Here is a 19998-nt window from a genome sequence, read left to right on the forward strand (position 1 = left end):
GGACGGGACCCAGAGCAACACAAGGAAGACAGGAGAGTAGTTGACTTCACGACGGCGACAGTCATGACAGCGTTTCTGAGTGAATTGGGAGGCCGACAGCCGATGGCGGGCGACCAGACGGGCAGCGTCGGCGCGAGCGATGGCGTCCCGAGCGTAAGAACTCGTGGAGGCGGTGGCGGGCAGTACACTATCAAAGGGCAGCAAAGGATCGCGGCCAAAGAGAAGGTAAAAAGGGGAGAAACCGGCTGTACCGTGACGCGTAGAATTGTAGGCGAATGTAACAAATGGGAGGCTAATATCCCAGTCGCGGTGATGGGTGGAGACGTACATGGAAATCATGTTGGTGAGGGTATGGTTCAGACGTTCAGTTTCGTCTGCAGATGGAAGGCCGTGGCGAACTGATGACGGACGGAGCAGGAGCGGAGCAGTTCGGCGACCACTTTGGAAAGAAAGCAGCGGCCGCGATCGGTGAGAATGTGACGGGTAGCACCATGGTGGAGTATGACGTCGTGCAGGAGAAAGTCAGCGACATCAGTGGCGCAGCTGGTTGGGATCGCTCGAGTAATAGCGTAGCGCGTCGAGTAGTCCGTCGCGACCGCGATCCATATGTTTCCCATGGCAGACACCGGAAAAGGGCCGAGCAGGTCGAGGCCGACACGGGAAAATGGGTCTATACTGGGATGGCAATCGGCTGAAGGTGTCCGGGAGGGAGAACCGAGGGCGTCTTCCGTCGTTGGCAGAGCTCGCAAGCGGCCACATAACGGCGGACAGAACGGTATAGACCGGGCCAAAAGAAGCGGCGGCGCACGCTGTCGTAGGTGCGGGAGACTCCAAGATGACCGGCCGTGGGAATGTCATGAAGCTGCTCAAGGACGCTGTTCCGCAGGTGTTGAGGGACCACGAGCAAGAGGTCAGCGCCGTCAGGCCGCATATTGCGCCGGTAGAGGACGTTCTCATGAAGCACAAACGGGGCGAGGGAAGCATCACAGCGGTTGGCAGTGAGGCGGTCGATGAGGGCACGTAGCGAAGAATCCAAGCGCTATTCTTGCGCAATGTTGCGGAAGGCCGAGATGGATAAAACGCAGGCGTCAGCCTCGCATTCGTTGGAGGAAGGCGGATCGACAGGGTAACTGGTCAAGCAATCCGCGTCCTGGTGCAAGCGGCCGGACTTGTGGACGACACAAAATGTGCACTCTTGAAGGCGAAGAGCCCAGCGCCCCAGCCGGCCAGTAGGGTCTTTGAGCGAAGAAAGCCAGCATAAGGCGTGGTGATCCGTTATAACAGATAAAAGGTGCCCAAACAAGTAAGGGCGAAATTTTGCAATAGCCGAAACCAGGGCGAGGCATTCCCGCTCGGTGATAGAATAGTTGCGCTCTGACACAGAGAGGAGACGGCTGGCGTACGCAATGACGCGAAGCTGGTTGCGTTGCCGCTGAGCAAGTAGGGCACCAATACCATGGCCGCTCGCATCGGTCCGAAGTTCCGTAGGGGCTGCAGGATCAAAGTGCGCCAACACAGGTGGAGCAGTGAGGGCACTGATAAGGGCTCTGAAGGCGTCAGCTTGGGAGGGTCCCCAAGAGAACGGGATGTCCTTCTTGAGGAGCGTTGTAAGAGGGCTGGCTATTTCCGCAAAGTTCTGGATGAACCGTCGGAAATAGGAATAGAGCCCGAGGAAGCTGCGCACATCACCGGAGGAGCGCGGAGTAGGAAACGAACGCACGGCGCGGACTTTGTCGGGGTCGGGTTGGATCCCAGCAGAATCGACTAAGTGGCCAAGGACCTTGAGCTGACGGCGGCCGAAGGTACATTTCTGCGAGTTCAGCTGAAGACCAGCGCGGCGGAAGACGGCAAGGATGGCTGAAAGGCGATTCAGGTGGCTTTGGAATGTGGACGAAAAAACGATCACGTGATCTAAGTAGCAGAGGCATGTCGTCCATTAATACCCCAGGCATGGGGCCTTTAAGGAAATAAAATGAAAATGAAAACCGCGCAAGAGAGAGTCCATCATGCGCTCGAAGGTCGCAGGGGCATTGCACAAGCCGAAAGGCATGACTTTAAATTGGTATAGGCCGTCCGGGGTGACAAAGGCGGTTTTCTCACGATCCCGTTCATCGACAGCGATCTGCCAGCACCCTGAGCGAAGATCGATGGAGGAAAAGTAGCTGGCGCCGTGCAAGCAGTCGAGAGCGTCGTCAATTCGGGGCAAAGGGTAGACGTCTTTCTTTGTGACGGCATTCAGATGGCGGTAATCGACGCAGAATCTCCAGGTTTGATCTTTCTTTTTTAACAAGCACGACAGGGGACGCCCAAGGACTACTCGAAGGCTCGATGATGTTGCGGGCTAACATCTTGTCCACCACTGGCTGAATAACACGGCGCTCAGAGAGAGAGACCCTATAGGGCCGTCTGTGAATGGGGCGGGCCTCGCCGGTGTCAATGCGGTGGGCGACAACAGAGGTTTGACCCCAGGGACGGTCCCCAAAGTCAAAGATATCACTGTAGGAGGACAAGAGGCTGTGAGTAGCGGTGGAATCAGCAGAGGGCAGATCGGCCGTGCTGGTGGAGTCGTCATAGCACAGGGGCAGATCCAATCGGAGAAGGCCTGAGGAACAGTCAATAAGAGCTGAATGGGTGGTTAAAAAGTCATGGCCAAGGATCACGTCCTGAGGGCACCTGGTCAGGACGGTGAACAGAACGGGTATACGACGTCCGGCAATGCTGACTCTCGCAGTGCACATTCCAATCACGGCAGCGGGGCTGCCATCGGCGACGCGAGCGGTGGACATGGCGGCGGGCGTTAAAACTTTCTTGAGACGGCGGCGCAAAGAAGAGCACAGGACAGACACTTGGGCGCCAGTATCAATGAGGGCGAGGATGGGGACGCCATCCACGAGAACATTCAAGAGATTACGTTGGGCAGCGGGGGTCAAGAGAGGATTTGCAGGCCGGGTCAATGATGCAGCGTCACCTCCGGGGGCTGCATCGGCTAGTTTTTCGAGTAGTGGCGGGAGGTCGAAGGAGAAGGGCTGCGCCGTGTGGTAGGAGAACGGGAGCGGCGGCCTAATGGGGAAGGTGAGCGGCTGGACCCACGAGCTTGCGGAGCGGGCTCGTCACGAAGCGGATCGGGACGTGGGGTGAAACGGCGCGGGCCGTAGTCGTTGCGGCGGTCGACGAAGGAGTAGGGGCGAGGTGGCGGGGACCAACGGCTGCGGCAGTGACGGGAGATCCGACGCGAGAGCGGGTAAAACAGATCGGCCTATCATCAGAGGTACGCCATTCGGCAGGATTGCGATATCGGTACCGAGGCGAGAAGCTGCGACTGTAAGTGGCAGCCGCGATCACTGGAGGGTCCGGGCTGGCATGAACGTTGTCCACGACGCCAGGAGAAGGGACGGCCATGTTCGCAATCTCCTGGCGAACTACGGCTTGGATGAGGGCCAAGGTGTTGTCCTGCAGTTGCAAGGAAGAAAGAGCGGGCGTCATCCCCTCCAGTTTGCGGCGCACGATGCGGGTCAAGTTAGCTGCGTCGGAAGGCTGCTGCAATGTTGGCAGATCTTCACAGGAGGAGCTGGCAGCAGTGTTCGGCAGCCGGACAAAACGGTGAGAAATGCGCCGGTTTTTGGCTTGCTCGAAACGCCGGCACACCTCAAGAACAGAAGCGACCGTGGAACAGTCTTTGCATAGAAGCAGATTAAAGACATCGTCGGCAATGCCTTTCAGTATGTGGCCGTCTCTATCTGCCTCGGACATGTCTTTATCAACTTTACGGCACAAGGCGAGGACGTCTTGTATGTAGGCTATGTATGGCTCTGAAGAAGTTTGGGCGCGCGACGCGAGAGCCTTCTTGGCGGCGAGCTGGCGGCCGATTGGTTTTCCGAAGAGGTCGCGGAGCTTCTGCTTACAGACGTCCCATGAGGTCAAGTCATCTTCGTGGGTTTCGAACCACACTCTCGCGGTGCCAGTCAGGTAAAATATCACATTAGCAAGCGTCAGCGTTGCATCCCACCTGTTGTGCGTGCTGACGCGTTCGTAAAGGGCCAGCAAGTCGTCCACATCAACGTCGTCTGTACCGCAGAACGTGCCCGGTTCGCGGTGGTGGGCCACGACGACGGCTGGCGTTGTTGACGGAGAGGGAGATGGCTCGGACTCGGTAGACATGGTGGCGAACCGGCGGCCACGGCGGAGAGCCAGCTTGGGGTCGGGGATCGAATTTAGCAACCTCCACCAAATGTTACGTGGCGGCTAGAAACAGCAGAGGTAACCTGCTACGAAAGGGACCGACGGCTTGGAGTAGTCTCACAGCACACAAGCGCGCACCTCAGCGTCGTCTTCGTAACAAACCACTTCGTCGTCCTCCCAGCGTCCGTAGCAATATCTAGAATTTCGTTATAAACAAAACCTAATTATGTATTAAATAATTAGTAATTCAGTCGCAATAACTAATCAAGTCGTAACTAATTAAGTCTTAACTAAGTGTGGCTTACAGGTTGCGCGTACACTTTCTGAGGGCAGACAAATCCTTCGGACACTTTGCTGATCAATGAGCCTATAGAGGCTTTCGCCTTAAAATTTAACTATTCAATATTAGTTAACCGTCCTACTAGTTAGTACGTCTTGGCTGCATTCTGATGTAATGGACAGCTAACAATGCTATGCCGAAAGAAGTGCTCTCCTAAATTAAAAAGCCAGGTTTTAAAAACTGTGTAACGTCTTAGGTGAAACACCCTGTATTTTCTCTGCTGTCTCTTAAAACTATGGGAGGTGAGGCACTGGAAGCCGGATGCCTTGCGGCCACGGAGGCCATAGCAAGCTTGCTGGTATTGCAGGTCGGCACCGGACGCTCGACACCGCCCAATACGTTGGGCATCGACCGCTCAGAAGCCGCTTCATGCAGTGCATGGTAGGTAATAGAACAAGAAAAAACTGAGGACAAGGCACCACAAGGACGAGCGCTATCGCGTATAAGCTCCTCCAGCGTCGCCTCCGTACTCAGCAATATATTGGCAAGAATGGATATATCCATAAAACTCAGCTCTGGGGGGCTCGACCTGAATATATGTAGGTATGATGGACAAATATCTCGTGTTTTCTTTTCGTTCTATTAGCAGCAGTACAGTTGACGTCCTGAATGCCTTCAAGAAAAGTAGTTCTGGTTTTAATTTTTGTCGTAGAAGTCCCCAAAAATCCTCCGTTCTGAACTTACCCTCCCATGGTCTTCTGCTCATCACCACACGCACACCTCCTCATGTGCAGGATGCTTCAGAGGGCGCAGAGGGCGCCACGATATAGCACGCGCACGAAATCGGAGCCCGCATGCTAACGCATTCCTCGCCGCAGCAACGGCGGCGGCTTGGCTCGCATCTGCCACATCTCTCGCCATGGAGTACACCGTGCAAGGTGAGCCCATTTCACCACACGAGGTTCAAACTCCCGACTGGAAGCATGTCCTCACAGTGCGAGATCGACATTCTCGAAAAGAAAATCAAGCCCACATAGCGAATTCAACTCAAGCAGCCAACGCAGAGACGCCAACACCCCAAGCCGGAGACGCGGCATGTAGTTCAGCTAAAAAACAAGAGAAATTGCCTCCCGCTTCACCTCGCTACAAAAATTCACGACCTTTACCTCCCTTGCCGCGCGACGATTACAAGATTGTCTTTAGGCCAACGGGCGGCGGTTTTGATGGCACGGCGTTCTCAGAGCGTGAGCTTCGAGCAGCCATACTGAACGGCAGCGCGGTACCAGTCGCGGGTGCCGAAGAGGACCTAGTGCGCAATAACCCAGTCAAAAACATTCTCACAATGGCGACACCCAGCAAGGAACGCGCTCTTCAGTACGTCAAACTAAAATCCATCACTGTGCAGGGACTCAAGGTGGCAGTGTCCACCTACATTGCCCCCCCTGACACTGCAATCCAGGGAATCATATACAAGGCCTACGGGAATGAGTCTCCAACGGAAATCTTTGAAGAACTGAGAAGAGCAAATCCACTCCTTCCCATAGTGCAGGCACGTTCTCTAGGAAAGACGTCAACATCCCTTCTAATCCACTTCGCGGCGGACAGGCTGCCACAATCCATCAGGTACTTCGGAGTCCTGCATGCGGTTTACCCCTTCCGTCCGAAAGTTGAATCCTGCACGAACTGTCGCACAGTTGGACACAGGCGTGACGTGTGCCCAAAGCCAGTCCAGGATCATTGTCAGTGGTGCGGTGTTCAGCATCCATCAGAGCAAGTCTGCACCCCAGTCTGCATCATATGTGGAGGCGACCACAGAACGGGAGACGCAAGATGCAGACATCGTTTCGAACGCACGACCAGAAAAGCATCGGGATCCTCGTGGGCCAAGGACCGACCTTCAAGATCAAGCTCCAAGGGCAGCGCCTCGACCACACGCTCCAGGTCCAACTCATTCCCCAGGCTCAAGGGTTCCAGATCCTCCAGCAAAAGTCCAACAAGAAGCGGAGACTCCAGCGCCTCGTCCAGGGCCGGAACATCCAAACAGGTGAGCTGGGTGGACAGGGCCTCCCATCTTTCGCATGATCGATCAGAGTCTCAAAAGTCCCAAGAGCAAAAAATCATACAGAACCTAATGGAAGAGAATCGAATCCTTAAACAGCAGATGGCGCAGATTCTCGCTCGATTAAATACCCTGACGAGTCCCACCGCCCCCTCCACAACCCACAATTCACCTCCTCCTAAGACAGACAAATCCAACCCTACAGATAAGTCTCAACAATTGGAGCAAACCTCTTTTCACCAGTCAGACCTCGCTCCTCGTAAAAAACGTCCCCTGGTTGATGAGGGAACGCAAATAGTAACAATCCAACAACTTCGGGAGATCGAGGAAAAAGCCAACAACACTGAACAAAAAGTCGAGTTGGGCTTCACTCAGATCGCTGAACGATTTACTCACCTGGAGCAAGTACTTGATGATATTGTCAAGAAACTTAGCAGCCCCCCGTCTAACCCTTCCTCCCAACCAGCATAGAGATGGCTACCTCTTCAACGCCAACCCCCCGTCAAAATCCTTCCCTCCATATTTGGCAATGGAACTGCAGAGGCCTAAAAAAGAAAAAAGATAATCTTCTTCTTCATATTCAGCAAGCCTCTCAAATCCCAGACATTATAGCAATCCAGGAACCTAACAACACGTATAAGTTACCAGGCTATCAAGCTATTCACCCCTCTGATGCATCACACCAATGTGTCACTACATTCGTTCATCGCAACATCACCTACATCATTGATGACATGACAGACGTGCTCCATGACTGTCAGTACATTGAAATCCTCCCCCGCAAATCAGGTCAACCTACATACTTTGTCCTGAATATCTACAGCCACCCGAAGGATAAACATCCACAGCTTCTCAGGGCCTTACGAAAAGCCCTTTCTGTCGCGGCGCGCTCACCACTAATTGTTGTCGGGGATTTTAACGCCTCGCACACGGACTGGGGGTATAAATATACTCAACCCAAAGGGGAACATCTCTGGGAATTCATCCACCAAAATCACATGACCCTCTATACAGATCCCAATCAGGCAACTAGAATAGGCAACAGCGTAAGCAGAAATACCTGCCCAGACCTCACCATTGGGAAACATCGAAAGCATGTTACCTGGACAAATACAGGCCAAAACCTCGTAAGTGATCACTTTATTCTTTCACTCACGTGTTACGCAAAAAACCTCACCCTGCCAGTCAAGATTAAACGGATAGTGGACTGGGACCTTTTCAGGAAAAGGCGAGAGTCCACTGCCACTCAAAAGATAGAGGACTACTCCTCCTGGGTTACCCAATTGAACAAAGAAATTGAAGCTTCTACCAAGGAAGCAGCAACTACTCAGGAGTCGAATCAAGTAGATAGCCGACTACAACATCTGTGGCAAGCCTATCAAGGGGTGGAAAAGCGATGGTTGCGGCAAAAACATAATCGCAAACTTAAACGTACCTTGGCCAAAATTCTAGAGCAAATTACGTAACACGCTGCCTGGCTAACCACTCAGCAATGGTCTCAGATCTGTAATAGACTGGACGGCAATCTCAAATTTAAGAACACATGGCATTTCCTCAGATTTCTATTAGATCCCAGCTCACCTAGATCAGAGACCTCCAAAGCAATTATACGCTTAGTTCACTCCGCGCAACAACAAGGTCAGGACATTATTCAAATACTTAGACATAAATACTTCCCAGACACCCCTCAACTAACCCCTGTACAATATGAGGGATCTTGTAACTCTCAACTCGATGCCCCTATAGCCGAGGTAGGGGTTTGGGCAGCTTTACAGCAGCTCAGGACCACTTCAGCACCAGGTGCAGATCAAGTCACCAATAAGGCTCTGAGAAATCTGGATGGCAAAACCGTCGCGGCCTTCACACAATTCATGAATCAGCATTGGGAAGCTGGCACACTCCCAGAACAGTGGAAACATGCCAGAATTACCTTTATACCTAAACCAGGCAAACCGTTAGACCTGCAAAATCTTCGGCCCATATCTCTAACTTCATGTGCGGGCAAGCTCATGGAGCATGTTGTCCTAAACCGTCTCATCCGACACATGGAAGAGAACAACATCTACCCCCATACCATGTTCGGTTTCAGATCCCACCTTTCAACACATGATGTCATGCTCCAGATCAAGGAAGACATACTTGATCCTTCGATTCCTCACCTCACCAAAGCACTTCTTGCTTTAGACTTAACCAAAGCATTCGATAATGTGCAACATTCGGCCATTTTACAAGCTTTGAGCTCCCTGCACGTGGGAGAGCGCACCTGTGCATATGTGACAGCTTTCCTTACGGGCAGGACTGCGGAGTTCCAAATTGGATCAGTCACATCTCCTACCTTCCCACTAGGCAGCCGTGGCACGCCACAAGGTGCAGTTCTCTCACCATTTTTGTTCAACATCACGCTCATCCCTCTTGCTCAAATCTTGTCTAAAATTCCCCACCTCTATCATTCCATCTATGCGGATGATATCACCGTCTGGACGAGCGCAGGAAACTGCGGTGAAATAGAGGAAACATTACAAAATGCAACAAACGCGGTCCAAAAATATGCACAAAGTATAAGCCTGGCATGTTCCCCTGCCAAATCAGAACTCCTTCTAATCAGACCCCGATACCCGGATCCTGATCCGCCACAAATTGTTATCAAACTTGAAGACATTCCAATTCCAATTAAACCCGTCATTAGGGTTTTGGGTATGCTCATCACGAATGACGGCTTCAACACGACCACCATTAAATCACTCCGCCGCACTGTCCAGAATACGACTGCGATCATTCGTAGAATTAATAATAAACACCGAGGCATGAGGGAGGCAGACTCGCGACGTCTCGTTCAAGCCTTCTGTAACAGCAAACTCATTTATACTCTCCCCTACCTGTATCTCACTCGGACAGAGCAGGAGCAGATAGATAGAATGATCAGGGGTATATATAAGGCTGCCCTTCGCCTCCCGAATTCAACCCCCACCAGCAAATTCCTCAAACTAGGCGTGCATAACGCCCTGGCAGAACTAATTGAAGCGCACCTCACGGGGCAATACTATCGCCTATCTCGAACACCTACCGGACAGAATGTTCTGAAAAGACTCAAAATCACCCTCGACGACCAAATTTCGGATCAGCATAACATTTCTCTAGACCTTGCAAAAAATCTTTATATTCCACCTCTGCCTAGAAACACTCATCTTGATCACGACAAAGATCGTCGCACAGCTCGGGCAACAGCCCTACATAAACACTATGCTAGGGATCGAGCAGTCACATACGTAGATGCTGCAGAATATTCTACCACCTCAGCCTATGCAATCACGGTACTTAACCGCGATCATAATCCTTGCTCATCCCTTACTCTCAATCGCGTTCAACATCCCGTCGAGGCTGAAGAAGCAGCTATAGCCCTGGCCATTACTCAAACAAATGCCAAATACATATTCTCGGATTCTAAATCAGCCATACGAAATTTCGCCAAACAACGGGTTCACACGCCAGCACATCGTGTTCTGAACAGTGTTGTACCACCGAGTCGGCTCATCACACTCATCTGGGTTCTCGCGCATTGCGGACACCCGGGGAATACGGCTGCACACAATCACGCCCGAGGACTCGTCGACCGGGCGGTGGACGGCCTCCCCTCCTTCCGCAGTGCTAGGGAACGCCTAATGACGTACCATGAAGTCACGCTTCACTACCGGGGTTCCCGACTAGTTTACTCCCCTCCCCATATATCGCTAAATAAGGCCGAGCAAGTCGTTTGGCGACGGATTCAGACAGACACTTTTCCGAACCCTTACCTGTATTCCCTCATGCACCCAGGGGACTATCATCCGTCCTGCAAATTATGCCAACACCCTAAGGCGGATGTTCATCACATACTTAGGGCTTGCCCTAATACTCCAACTCCCCCTTTTCTGAGACTCGACGACCAGGAGAGATGGGAGGCTGTGCTGCACAGCTCACAGCCGGAGGTTCAGCTCCGGATGGTGACCTGGGACACAGAGGTCGCCAGGGCTCCTGGCCACCTAGCGCGACCGCGAGGGCCCACCTGTTCCTGCAACCCCTTATCCTTATCCCCACCCTCACTGGTTTCCTTTTAAGGGTTGCTTAATAAAGGTTTTTTCCTCCTCCTCTTCCTCTCCTCATCAGTCGCATCGATCGCCTGAGAATTTTTATTGCCAGACAACTCTTTGTAAAAAGTAGGCATAATGCTATCCGAAACTGCTCGGCGCTCTGGCAACACCACGCCCGCAGCTTCCGTTCGCCTTCTTGGTTCGTTCGGGCTCGTTCATTGTCTACGAGGCGTGCTTGTCAGCAGCAGGGGCGGCGGAGGCACTTCGACTGAGACATGCTCTTGCTATCGCTGCAGGACAGGCGCATTTTGCACTGTGTTCGAGCCATGTTAACTACGCTGCCCCGGTTGCTGCCCCTGCACTTTGCCTGCTACGTTTCCCACCATGTCAGAATTTGGTCGGTGAACTGCGAAAAGAAATGACCGAATTCAAAGGAAAGCTTGAGCTGAAATGAGGAAGGAAATAAGATAATTTGAAACAAGCTTAGAGTTTTTTCTATGATAATCTCAGAGATCAAAAGAAAGAATCCAACTTCAAAATTATAACGAAGCTCTCAAAGAGGCTAATGAAGCGCTTCGCATGTTGTGTGACATGCTGAGGAAGAAAACCATGGAACATGAACAACGCATGATTGCTTCCGAGCAGTACTGAAGAAAGTGCAATCTGGAGATAAAGGGCATAGAAAAGGAGTCAGATGAAGATCTTTCAAAGACGCTGAACCGAATCGGCGAGCTGATAAACGAACCGATAACTGAAGCAGACACTGAAGTCTGCCATCGGATCCCGGGGAAGGGATCAAATGCAGCTCCTTTTTATTTTTATTTATTTATTTACACATACTGCAGTCATAGCGACCAAGCAGGGGGGCAACATTCAAAAAGCAAAAATAATATCAAACACTACGCAAATACAGCGTTCCGGCAACAACAACAAAAACAAAAAAAGAAAACCAAACAGAGGGCAATGATATTGTTAAGTTTACACATGCAATAAGATACTCTTTTCAAAAGCAGCGGCATCCTGAGGCGAAAAGACATTTGCTGGCAGTGAGTTTCATGTTGTGATTGTTTGGGGAAAAAATGAGTTTTTGAACGTATTTGTGCGTGCAAAGTACGGGGTAAGGTTATGGTTGTGGCTATTGCGTGTCTGTCGTGTAGTTTTGTTTGGTTTGGTTTTGTGGGGTTTAACGTCCCAAAGCGACTAAGGCTATGAGAGACGCCGTAGTGAAGGGCTCCGGAAATTTCGACCACCTGGGGTTCTTTAACGTGCACTGACATCGCACAGTACACGGGCCTCTAGAATTTCTCCTCCAAAGAAATTCCAGCCGCCGCGGGCGGGGTCGAACCCGCGTCTTTCGGGTCAGCAGCCGAGCACCATAGCCACTGAGCCACCGCGGTGGCTGTCTGTCGTGTAGAACGGGGGGATAATAGAGAGCAGCATTAATATTAAATTGACTAGAGTAAAACGAGTACAGAAATTTAAGCCTTGCAAGTGCTCTCCTTCTTTCTAGAGTGGATATGTTCTTCGTAGACATCAGAACGGATGGCGAGATAGAGCTATGGTAAGCGTTAAAAATGAAACGGACGGCTTTTCTTTGGATCATTTCAAGTTTCCTTATATCCTTTTTTAAGTGTGGGTCCCATACGACAGAAGCATACTCAAGTTTCGGACGAATTAGTGTGTTGAAGGCAAGTTGCTTAAGTTCAGAGGGAGCGTGTTTTAATTTGTGTCTTAGAAGGCCAAGGTTTCTTGAAGCAGACGAGCAAATGTTATTAATGTGGCTGGACCATGAAAGGCGATTTGTAATGGTGACTCCAAGATATTTGTATTCGCTCACCTGTAGCAGTGTAAGATTGTTTATTGCGTAATTAAAACTGTATGGCGCTTTCTTGTTAGTAACCTGAAGAAGAACCGATTTGTCGCTATTTATTTTCATGGACCAGAGGGTGCACCACTCTAGGACATTATTAAGAACTGACTGCAGGCATTCTTGGTCGGTAGTGCTGCTAATTTTCTTAAACAGAATGCAGTCATCTGCGAATAGTCTAATACTGACTTCGGACATATTTACGGAGTTAACCAAATCATTGATATAAATAAGGAATAAAAGAGGCCCAAGTACGCTGCCTTGAGGTACACCAGAGGTAACGGGTAAAATACCTGAATGAGATTTTTTAACATCGACGAACTGTTTTCTGTTGGAAAGATAGGTTTTAATCCATTCGACAAATGCTGTTGGAAGACCAAGATGCTGAAGTTTAAAGATGAGCTTATTGTGCATGACGCGATCAAACGCCTTGCTGAAATCTAAAAAAATGACGTCAACCTGTCCAGCATTGTCAATCGATGAAGCGAATTCATGAACTGTAGTGACGAGCTGAGTAACCGTAGATAAACCTCTTCTAAAACCATGTTGAAAGGGAGACAGGGTGTTATTTTTTTCCAGAAATGACATAAGATATTTAGATATAACATGCTCCATAAGCTTGCAGGTACCTGAAGTTAGCGATATGGGACGGTAATTGTTAACGTTCACACGATCACCTTTCTTAAAAATTGGAACAACGCGAGCTAAGCGCCAGTCATCAGGGACAACAGAATCTTTTAATGAAAGTTCGAAGAGGCGAGTTAAAATGTGGGCCAATGGTTCGGAATAACGACGCAGAAACTCATTAGGGATATCATCAGGCCCCACTGCCGATTTCGTTTTTAAGTTTAGCAGCATGTTTAGTACGCCTTCATAGCTTATAAAGTCACCTGATATATCAGATCCAGATACCTGAAGTTCCAAATCTGGATCACTAGAGGCAAAGACAGAATGAAAGAAACGATTGAAGTGATTTGCAATATCCACAGGAATCTCCGAGACCATGCCGTCAATAGATAGCTGATTTACCTCATCTTTAGAATCACGTAGGTAACGCCAAAACTTCTCAGGGCTCTCTCTTAAGAAGTTGGGCAGTGCGTGCGAAAAGTAGTTTTTTTTTTTGCTTCGGACATCATTGCGCAGTTTAAGAATAGTTGCAAACGCGATACAGTGCTCTAGGAAGCAAAGATAATGAGGATTACAACAAAGGATTCCGGGCCATCAACCAAAACATCAGTATACATAAATGAGCATCTTTTCCGTGCTCTCAAAGCCTTGTTAAGTAAAGCTGAGCACATATATAGGCCGCAGGCTGGAACATTGTTTGGACGGTTGGCGGAAAAATCCTGGCAAGAAAGGCGGAATCATCGCCTATAATGCGCTTTTGAGATGAGCAGGATCTGGGGAAAATTGAATGAATGAGGGCATCAGATGCTCCTTCGTTTCGGCATGGCAGTCTCACCCCATGAAGTAAACTCTCTAAAACGCTCTTACACCGACATACATTTAACCTGTTTTCACCTATCAGTATGCAAGACAAAGAAGATGAACTGCGCGTCTTTCTCGATGTGTTCAGTTTTGAATTCGGTGCCATATTTTAAGTGAAACTTGGTACGCACACACACCACTGCAGATTGCAAACAGGACTGCTACGAAACCTTTTTTATAAACCGGACAAGTAAACACGGTGGCGGCGTCGCAATGTTACTGAAACATGCATTGCCTTCGAACTTGCGCATAAAGCCATCGTCCCGTCATCTATCTTCCCGCTAACAGGTCCCCTGTCGTTGCGTCGTCCAATCTGTCAGCCTGTACTCTATTACCATTCCTTTTCCTCTATAAATGCTCCTCTTTCTAGCAGTTCACCGCCTGTGTCTTGGCCACTCCCGCGTACTGGGTATGTGCCATTTTATTTGAGGCCAACCAACCAACCAACTCGAGCTGTGGTTAGCCTGACGCTGGCCATTCGCTGTTCTCACCCATTTTCCAGCACCGACTCCATTGTTTGATAAGGCCCCAAAGTCTCCACCTTCAACACCCTTCGTTATTCGGGATGGTCTGCTCTTCAAGAAGAACTGCTCAGTGCCCGTCTGCTGCTTGTCGCCCCGGCTTCTCTCCGCGTAGCCGTCCTGCATGCCATGCATGACGACATCCCCTCAGGACATCTCGGCTTTGCCCGCACTCTCTCGACAGTCGGACAGCGTTTTTATTGGCCCACGTTGTACACGGTCACCAAGCGCTACGTCGCAAGTTGTGCCTCCTGCCAACGCCTGAAGCGATGCACCACCCCACTGGGTGGTCTTTTTCAACCGGCCAAGACACCTGCGTCAACTTTTGAAAAAAATGGAATTGATTTGATTGACCCTTTCCCGAAGTCGTCTGAAGACCACCGCTGGATTATCGCGGCTGTTGACTGCTTGACTCAATATGCGTAAACGACAGGGCTCGTTTCTGGCAAAGCAGCCGACTTGTCCCACTCTTTGCTTGGCAGAATCGTTCTTCGCCACGGCGCGCCTCGAGGGATCAGCGGTGACCGCGGTCGGCAGTTTACGGCTGAAGCTGTGGAAGAACTGCTGCGGCTCTGTGAAGCAGAATGCTGCCATTTACTCCCTACCAACCACAGACAAATGGCCTTACAGAGCGCTTCAACCCGACGCTCATCAACAGAATGTCGATGTATGTAGCGTGCGATCATAAGAGCGGGGGATGCCATCCTGCCGTCTGTGACGTACGCCTATAACACCACTAAGCATGAGGTAACCGGATATTCTTTCTTCCTTCTCTACGCACGCTTACCGCAAACCTTCCTGGACAACGTTCTTCCATCCTCCGTACACGATGGCCTTCCGTCTTGCAACATCTCTGCCCCGCTGAGGAAGCCCGTAATCTTGCTCGTCTGCGCACCGACGCATCTCAAGACCGTTCCAAGGTCCGATACGACGCAGCTCATGTTAGTCACCTACGGACCGAGATCTCGTTTGGCTCTTGGACGCCGTTATGACGCCGAGGCTTGTATCAGGAGTTCTTGTCTCGATATGCTGGACTGTTTGTCGTCATCCGTCGGCCGAGTGACGTCACCTATGCCATCGCAACGGTGACCTCGACGAATCGCTACTCACAGAAGACGCAGCTTGCTCACGTGGCTCGATTGAAACGCTGCAATCCTCGGTCCTCTTGACTCGCTCGAGGACGAGCTTCGCCTGCCCGGGGCCAATCGTTACGCCGATTGCGCTGCGTGGCGCAATTTTCTTTCATATTTGGTCATGTAGAGTGTTTAAAAGTGCGTCGCAAAGATACGTACTTTCATTCATGCATAGACCACCGGGTTCTTCTGTTGGTGCTTTTATCGCTCATTTAGGTCACTTGCAGAATTGTGTCAATGAACACAACCTCTAACCTAATTCTTGGTGGAAATCTTAATATTGACTTACTGAAGTCATCTCCCTTTCAAATGACGCTTGTATCCACGGTATAATCCAGTGGCCATCTTATATAAACCCAAACTGCAACCCGTGTCAATGGAAACTGCTACACTTGTTATCTTTGTAACCAATTTTAATAGTAATCATGTTTTGCCCGGCGTTTTATATTGTGATATTAGTGACCGCTACCCGATTTATGTACTTATGCGAGGCATCAAAAAGAAAGCAGCTGAAGTACCTACCATGAAAAGAACCCTGTGCATCACACCCGTTACTCTTCATTTCGTTCATAAATGAGAGTTGGAGTAATGCATTTTCTTCCGATACAACAGATGATACATATCAACTATTCATTGCTCGTTTTAAGTCATAACATGAACATTTTAAAGAAAGAGTGACTAAGAAATGAAGCAGAAGCCGTAAACCTTGGATGAGCCATGAATCTCTAAGAATGATTAAAAATAAATCAAGTTATTCAAGAAATTTCTGAAAACAAAGTCATTGGCTGATCGTCAAAAATTCAGAGAGCATAGCAATAAATTAACTGCGCACTTAAGAAATGAAACAAGGAAAATATATGCATAATGAGTTTATGAGCCGAAATTGCGAAGCGCTCAAACCTGAATAAAAATCAACGAACTACTTGATCGCCCATCGTATTTTAGAGATATTATTAATCTCACTTTTAAAACTTGCAACGTAGAAGGAATTGAGCTTGCAGAAAGGTTCAATAACCTTTCCAAAGATGTTGTTTCAGAAAATACACCACAGTCACTGTAAAATCCAGCATAAAAGCTAATGATCATACTGTTTTTTTAGATCCTAGTAACTAAAAAAACAGAGCAGGAACAAAAACACGACGACGACGACGAGATGGGACAGGCGCTAACTTTCAGCACATCTTTTATTGCGGAAAAGGAGCGTATATACCCTTCTGAATAAGCGGAAGGGAATAAGCAACACAAACCACGTAAAAGTTGCTGACAAACAGCCAAGCCACCGGCTAAGACAAGATATCAGGCTCTTTCCTTGATAGATCCTACTGATGAAAATTAAGTTTGCAGTATTTTTGCCTCCTGAAATAATAGCAGATCGCGTGACATAAATAACGTTCAAATTATACCGATAAAATACGTAATCTATTGCATAGCTCTTACCTATATGTGCAACCTCGCTCTGTCCCCTGCTCTACTTCCAAAGCCAATGCAAGCATTAAAGGTGATCGTTATCTACGAGAAGAGAGATAAATACATTGTGTGTAATTATTGACCAATCTAAATCCTACCGGCCTTTTCTAAGAGATTACAGAAAATCACCTATGGAAGATTAATTCATTTTTGCTTGCAGTTAAACCTTCTTTCTCCTTTCCAGCATGGCTTTATCCACCGCAGATCAACCGAAACGGCGTTATTAACGCAAAAGGAAATTCTATTAGATGCAATCGTAAACTGTGAAATTTGTATCGGTGTCTTTGTAGATCTTTCGAAGGCTTTCGACCGACTCAGTCATGCAGTTTTATTGAAGAAACTGGAATTATATGGAATGCGCGGAACACCCTTACACCTCATAAAGTCTTACCTCCAACATCGTTTTCAGTAAGTTCAAATAGTCTCCCATCTGTCATCACTTCAAGCAATCTGCACCGGCGTACCGCAAGGGAACATATTAGGGCCTCTTCTGTATTGTAATAAATGATATAGTCACAATTCATGAAAAGCCAAAATATGTTATATATGAATATTATATAAGTTTATTTTTCCAAGGCACTTCCTTCCAAGTTCTTCCAATTATAAATGACGCAGTGGATGGATTAAAAAACTGGAATGAAAACAATGCACTACTTTTAAATACTGAAAAAAAAACTAAAGCAGTTCTTTTTCACGCAAGACAACTATTAATTAGCCAGAACTTCGACATAAAGATTGGGAACACCAACATGGAGTCCAAAGAGATGATTAAAACACTACGAATACTATTCAACAATCACATGAGCTGGAACTCTAATGTAGAATCTGTTGTCGCTCGTATTTCTAGTTCCGTTGGTGTTATAAAAAAAACCTGTCCTTTATAGCCAGTGTTGATTACCATGCTCCTACAGATCCCCTATTTTCACACAAGATTATACCGGTTCATAGCCTGTACGAATATAATTTAGGAGTCAGGTACGAAAAAATATCTGAAATATGATAATCGAGGGTTTCTAGACTTCACTTCTCTGACACGAACCACCCCGGCTTATGTCCTCCGAAATACAGTTAAATGGTTTATTCCTTTTTGCCGCGCTAACTATGCAAAACAAATGCTGCGTTTCAACATGCTCCACTTACTAAACCAACTACGTTTGGTTTGGTTTGGTTTGGTTTATTGGGGCTTAACGTCCCAAAGCGACTCAGGCTATGAGGGACGCCGTAGTGAAGGGCTACGGAAATTTCGACCACCTGGGGTTCTTTAACGTGCACTGACATCGCACACTACACGGGCCTCTAGAATTTCGCCTCCATCGAAATTCGGCCACAGCGGCCGAAATCGAACCCGCATCTTTCGGGCTGGGCCAGTAGCCGAGCGCTGTAACCACGGAGCCACCGCGGCGGGGCTAAACCAACTACAGCCTGTGAATATTGATATTAGAAAAAAACAACTTGGGCTAAATTTGAGCCGTTTTGACAAAAGGAAAACGTTGTTAGCATATATTTTCTTTTAGTTTATATCTAGATGTTCTGTATATACAAACGTGTGTGTGTAAAGTGTTGTATAAAGTGTGAGCCGATCGTTTTGATATCGTTTCGATGCACTGTGCCTCATTTTCCTGCTATATGCCATGAAATGGGGTCCAGGGGCCCTTAAGTGATCGCCGATCACTTTTTTTCCCGGACGTACCCACATCTAGGATGTATATAAACAACTTGAACTTCAACTTTTTTTATACTTGTGAAGTCATTGCAAACGCAGCCCCGTACATCCTCACAAGTGGTCTCTTGTCAGACATGAATCACTCATGCACAACAGATGCACGCACCGCCAAGAACGCTGTAGAGCAGGTCTACAACATCTTTATGGACTTGCACGTCTTTCTCGCGAGGGAGACACGAAATTCACCACATACCGCATGAGGACATGAGCACTCTAGCACACCGATTACGATCAAGCACCGCAGCACAACATGCCATCGCGGCATAGGGTATTGATAGCGGCCTGCCTCGAAAGAGAGGCCGACCGACTTACGACGCGCAGTTCTGAAGGCTATAAAAAGACCGACCAGAAGTTGCTCCTGCACCTACACCCCCGTCCTTCATAATTCCACCCCGCCGCGGTGGCTCAGTGGTTACGGCGCTCGGCTGCTGGCCCGAAAGACGCGGGTTCAATCCCGGCCGCGGCGGCTGAATTTCGATGGAGGCGAAATTCTAGAGGCCCGTGTACTGTGCGATGTCAGTGCACGTAAAAGAACCCCAAGTGGTCGAAATTTCCGGAGCCCTCCACTACGGCGTCTCTCATAGCCTGAGTCGCTTTGGGACGTTAAATCCCGATAAACCAAACCTTCATAATTCCCCAGCAGAGGCTGAAAGCCATTCTTTCCTTGTAATAAATGATTCATTCGTTCATGTCGGTGAACGTGCCAGAAATCTCGTGAATTTCGCCCAGTCAGAGCTAGCAGGCTTCTATACCGCGGTCACTTGAAGTTTGGCGCTGAAGGTGTCAAGAAAAGCCAAACTGTGTGCCTTTGTCGTTTCCAACCGATGCATTCAGGCATCGGTTGGATTGTCGCGCACTATCATAGCTGTTGTACTTTCAAGTGGGCGAGAATTCATCTGGTAAGGTAGTGCGCGGTTATTTTGTGCTGTGTACTCAGACGCATGAGCCTTAAGCGACTTCTGCGCACTGCAAACTTTCGTGCGCGCGCCGGCTTAAGTTGCTGCGTGCGCTGCCGTACAATCGCACACAATCGTATAGCCAGCTGTGCAAGGCCATCCATTTAGCTATAATGTGCGACGCACATCCACAATTTTCAATGCTACTGTTGCAGAGCCTGGCCCAGTTTCCAATGTTTTTTCGCTGCCTTAGTTGTAGTTGGGAGAAGAAGAAATTGTTCTGTGTCAGAACGCTGGCTTCATGTCTCTGCAGTTTTT

This window comes from Amblyomma mixtum, chromosome 5 (assembly GCF_055824585.1).
Source record: "Amblyomma mixtum isolate Tamu chromosome 5, ASM5582458v1, whole genome shotgun sequence".
Taxonomy (NCBI): domain Eukaryota; kingdom Metazoa; phylum Arthropoda; class Arachnida; order Ixodida; family Ixodidae; genus Amblyomma; species Amblyomma mixtum.